The sequence below is a fragment of the Hordeum vulgare genome, chromosome 3H (genome assembly GCF_904849725.1).
Source record: "Hordeum vulgare subsp. vulgare chromosome 3H, MorexV3_pseudomolecules_assembly, whole genome shotgun sequence".
NCBI lineage: Eukaryota > Viridiplantae > Streptophyta > Magnoliopsida > Poales > Poaceae > Hordeum > Hordeum vulgare.
The window spans coordinates 534,913,322-534,918,694 of NC_058520.1; positions in this window are offsets into that span (position 1 = coordinate 534,913,322).

Below are 5,373 nucleotides of genomic sequence, written 5' to 3' on the forward strand. Positions count from 1 at the left end.
TAAGTGTGATGATCATCATTGATGGAGCATTGTCCCATGTGAGAAAATAAAAGAGGCCAGCGAAGCCCATTTACAAAAAGAGGCCAAAGATGCCCACCAAAAAAAAGAGGCCAAAGAGCCCACAAAAAAATGAGAGAAAAGAGAGAAGGGACAATGCTACTATCCTTCCACACTTGTGCTTATTAAGCACCATGATCTTCATGATTGAGAGTCTCTTGTTTTGTCACCACCATATAGCTAGTGGGAAATTTTCATTGTATAATTTGGCTTGTATATTCCAATGATAGACTTCCTAAAAATTGCCTTAGGTCTTCGTGAGCAAGCAAGTTGGATGCACACCCATTAGTTTTCTTTAAAAGCTTTCACACACTCTTATATCTAGTGCATAATTTGTATGGCAATCCCTACTCATTCACATTGATATCTATTGATGAGCATCTCCACAGCTTATTGATATGCCTAGTTAATGTGATCATCTTCTCCTTTTTTGTCTTGCAACCTCCACCACACTCCACACCACTTATAGTGCTAAAACCATGGCTCACGCTCATGTATTGCGTGAGAGTTGAAAAGTTTTGAGAAAGTAAATGTGTGAAACAATTACTTGGCCAATACCGGGGTTGTGCATGATTTAAATTCGTTGTGCAATGATGATAGAGCATAGCCAGACTATATGCTTTTGTAGGGATAACTTTCTTTTGGCCTTGTTATTTTGAAAGTTCATGATTACCTTGCTAGTTTGCTTGAACTATTATTGTTTCCACGTCAATAGAAAACTATTGTTTTGAATCTAACGGATCTGAACATTCATGTCACATAAGAGGAGTTACAAAGGACATCTATGCTAGGTAGCATGAAAGCATCAAAAATTCATTCTTTATCACTTCCCTACTCGAGGACGAGCAGGAGTTAAGCTTGGGGATGCTTGATACGTCTCCAACGTATTTATAATTTTTTATGGTTCCATGTTATTATCTTGTCAACTTTGGATGTTTTATATGCATGAATATGCTATTTTATATCTTCTTTGGGACTAACCTATTAACTCAGTGCCAAGTGTCAGTTTCTGTTTTTTCCGTGTTTTTGGCCCATTTTCAGACGGAGTCCAATTGGAATGAAACTTTACGATGGTTTTTTTTGGACCAAAAGAGACCCCCGAAGCTTTGGAAGGACACAAGAGCCACGAGGGAGTCACAAGCCCTGACGCCGCCACCACCCCCCTAGGTGGTGGCGACCAGGCTTGTGACCTCCTCATGGGCCCAACCGACGTAATTCCACCGCCATACATTCCTATAAATTCAGAAACCCCCAAAAAGAAACCTAGATCGGGAGTTCCACCGCCGCAAGCCTCTGTAGCCACCAAAAACCAATCTGGAGCCCGTTCTGGCACCCTGCCGGAGGGGGAATCCATCTCCGGTGGCCATCTTCATCATCCCGGCGATCTCCATGACGAGGAGGGAGTAGTTCTCCCTCGGGGCTGAGGGTATGTACCACCAGCTATGTGTTTGATCTCTCTCTCTCGTGTTCTTGAGATGTCTTGATCTCGATGTACCATGGGCTTTGCTACTATAGTTGGATCTTATGATGTTCTTCCCCCTCTCCCTCTTGTAATGAATTGAGTTTCCCCTTTGGAGTTATCTTATCGGATTGAGTCTTTGAGAACACTTGATGTATGTCTTGCACGTGTCTATCTGCTGTGATCAACTTGCGGGTTTGTGACAATTGGGAACCTATGCATATGGGTTGGCACACGTTTGATTCATGTGAGTACTCGATGTATGTTTTGGTGATCAACTTGCGGGTTCGTGACATTGGGAACCTATGCATAGGGGTTGGCACACGTTTTGACTCTCCGGTAGAAACTTTGGGGCACTCTTTGAAGTTCTATGTGTTGGTTGAATAGATGATTCTGAGATTATGTGATGCATATCGCATAATCATGCCCACGGATACTTGAGGTGACAATGGAGTATCTAGGTGACATTAGGGTCTTGGTTGATATGTATCTTAAGGTGTTATTCTAGTACGAACTCTATGATGGATCGAACGGAAAGAATAGCTTCATGTTATTTTACTACGGACTCTTGAATAGATCAATCACAAAGAATAACTTTGTGGTGGTTTCGTACCCGATAATAATCTCTTTGTTTGTTCCCCGCTATTAGTGACTTTGGAGTGACTCTTTGTTGCATGTTGAGGGCTAGTTATATGATCCAATTATGTTATCATTGTTGAGAGAACTTCACTAGTGAAAGTATGAATCCTAGGCCTTGTTTCCACGCATTGCAATACCATTCGTGCTCACTTCTCTTACTAGTTACCTTGCTGTTTTTGTAATTTCAGATTACAAAAACCTATATCTACCATCCATATTGCACTTGTATCACCATCTCTTCGCCGAACTAGTGTACCTATACAACTTATCATTGTATTAGGTGTGTTAGGGACACAAGAGACTCTTATTTATTTGGTTGCAGGGTTGCTTGAGAGATACCATCTTCATCCTACGCCTCCCGCAGATTGATAAACCTTAGGTCACCCACTTGAGGGAAAATTGGTACTGTCCTGCAACCCTCTGCACTTGGAGGCCCAACAACGTCTACAAGGAGAAGGTTGCGTAGTAGACATCACCTCCTGTGATGAAGAACTTTATTATGCAGTCTGTCGCTTTTATGTCTTCCTCATCACAGGTTCGTACAAAGCTTATTTTCCACACACTAATATATCATACATATTAGAGAGCAATTTTTATTGCTTGCACCGATGACAACTCACTTGAGGGATCTTATTCAATCCATAGGTAGGTATGGTGGACACTCATGGCAAAACTGGGTTGAAGGTTTATGGATGCACAAGTAGTATCTCTACTTGGTGCGGGAGTTTTGGCTAATATGAGGTCAAGGCAATCGTCACATGCTAAGGGATCTCTAATCATATAATATTGTTTGGAACCAAGCAAACACAATTCATTATGTTGTCTTCCTTGTCCAACATCTACTTCTAGGCATGTAATAGTTTGGTGAGTGCTCACAAGTATAGAAAGTGTCTAAGATGATATATTTATATGTGAACCTCTCTTTCCTTATTACTTCTTATTAATTGCAACAATGACTGAGGTCTATGTTGGTCTACTCTCAACAAGTTTCCATCATCATACTTGTTATATATGAAGCTATCACTTTCCATAAGATTATCTCATGATCTCTCATGCTATCGTTCTTTTCATACTTTTGATCATGGCACAAAACAAAGCCCTTGACTAAGATACTCTTTATTATATAGCTCACAAGCTCGAATACATCAGGGGAAACACAAGGCAAAAGACTCAAACTAAACACTAAAGACTTATTCCACTAAGAGAAGAAATAAAATTGGAAAGGAAAGAACTAAAACAAAGGTAAAAGCAAAAGATATAAAGGTGATACGATACCAAGGCAACTCCCCCAAGCTTGGAAAAAGCCAAGGGGATTGCCCATACCAATGCTTAGTTGTCTTCATTTGGTGGTGATGGTGGTGGTGTTGCAACATGAGTTTGATCATCCGTCTTTGATTCCAAGACAACTATCAATCTTTGATTTATACCTTTGAGATCCGCGACATGGTTTTCCAGCAAAACAACTTCACGAGAAAGGTAAATATTGCGAGCAAGAGTTGTTTCACAAAACCTCAAGAGTTCAATCAAGGATGGAGAGAGCACGTGGAGGAAGGATTGGAGAAAATGTACTCCTTCAACGTCTTCAATGTTGAACCTAGGTTGAGCTTCCTCCCTAGCTTGGATTTTCTCCTTAGTTTTGTCCCTGGCTTCCGTGACTTCTACTCTTTTTAGATCAGCATCTTCTTCTTCATTAACTTGAGGGAGATTATTCTCCCCAACAGATTCCTGAGACATCTTTGCTCTAAATCTGCGACAGACAACAGGCTTGAAACGAAAACAGAGGAAAACTGCGCGATACGGAGATCAAAACCCTCGGGCGTTTATATAATGATTTTTTCTGGAGCAGAAGGAGTGCTCCGCAAGAAAACAGAGTCCGGGAGGCACACGAGCTGCCCACAAGCTCTGTTGCCGCGGCTAGGGGGGAGGCCGCGGCAACCAAGCTTGTGGCTGCCTCGTTGAAAGTGCATGCCATGCCCCTAATCGTCTTTTGGTGTTAATGACAACACATACATAGGAAACTAATCCTATTTGTTGAGTGTATCTCAGGATGTAGTAGATTGAGAATTATGTGCCAAAGGTTGTCTGAAAAGATTGGGGAGTTATATTTCGAGAAGGCTCGGGATTAAGAAGAGATGATGTAGATTAGTCTTTTGAGTTTACTGATATTGAGTATAGGGATCCCGCACTATTAAGAGGGGATCACAGGTTTTGCGATGAACTTGCTCATACCACATCTTTACTATCATACCAAACACCACACAATCTCCACTCTGTTCTCAATTCAAAACAGGTCTATTGCCTCGGACATCCGGCTCCCTCCGGACGTCCGACGGCCTGACGACCGGCAGGCTGAAATCCGCAGCCCGTCACCAGAAGTTTGTGCGCCATATAACTCGGAAATCCGGCTCCCTCCGGTCATCTGAGGGCCGGACGTCCGGCCAAGCCCCGGAAATCCGGAAGCGTGCACCAGTAGAATTTGTGTTCTATAACTCAGAAATCCGGCTCCCTCCAGACGTCCGAGCGCCGGACGTCCGACCCCGTCGGAAATCCGGAAACTACCACCACTAGAAGTTAAGCTGTATGACATGGATTTCCGGTCTACTCCGGACGTCCGAACGCTGATAAATTCAAAATAGGTTCAGTCGTATCTACAGGCCTCGGACGACCGACCCCTGTCGGACGCCCGGTTGCTGATAAATTCAAAAGAGTTCCAGTCGTGCCCACAGGCCTCGGACGACCAACCCATGTCGGACGTCCGGCCCCTCGCGGACGCCCGGACTTCCGGCAACTGTCGGACGTCCGGACCCTGCGTGACTTAAGCACCTCCAACGGCTGGATTTCACTCCACACTATATATACTCTTCTCCCACCTCGTGAAAGGGGGTTCAACACAGCTAGAATACACCCAAGAACACCTTTCCTCTCACTCACTCTTGTCTACACCAAATCCTAGATCCCAAGAGCATTTGTGAGTCCTTTTGAGTGTTGTTCCAATCAAAAGATAGATCGTCTCCCTCTCCTCCTTCACACCAAAGTGATTTGTGATTTGAGCAAGTTTTGAGCAATCCCCGTGATCTTGTTACTCTTGGAGGTTGGAGACTCCTAGGCGGTAGGAGTCTTCAGAGAGGAATCAAACCATTGTGATATCCCCCGGAAAGTTTGTGAAGGTTTGGAAGCCACCTCAAGGCTTACCACTAGTGGTTGAGAAACGCCTTCGT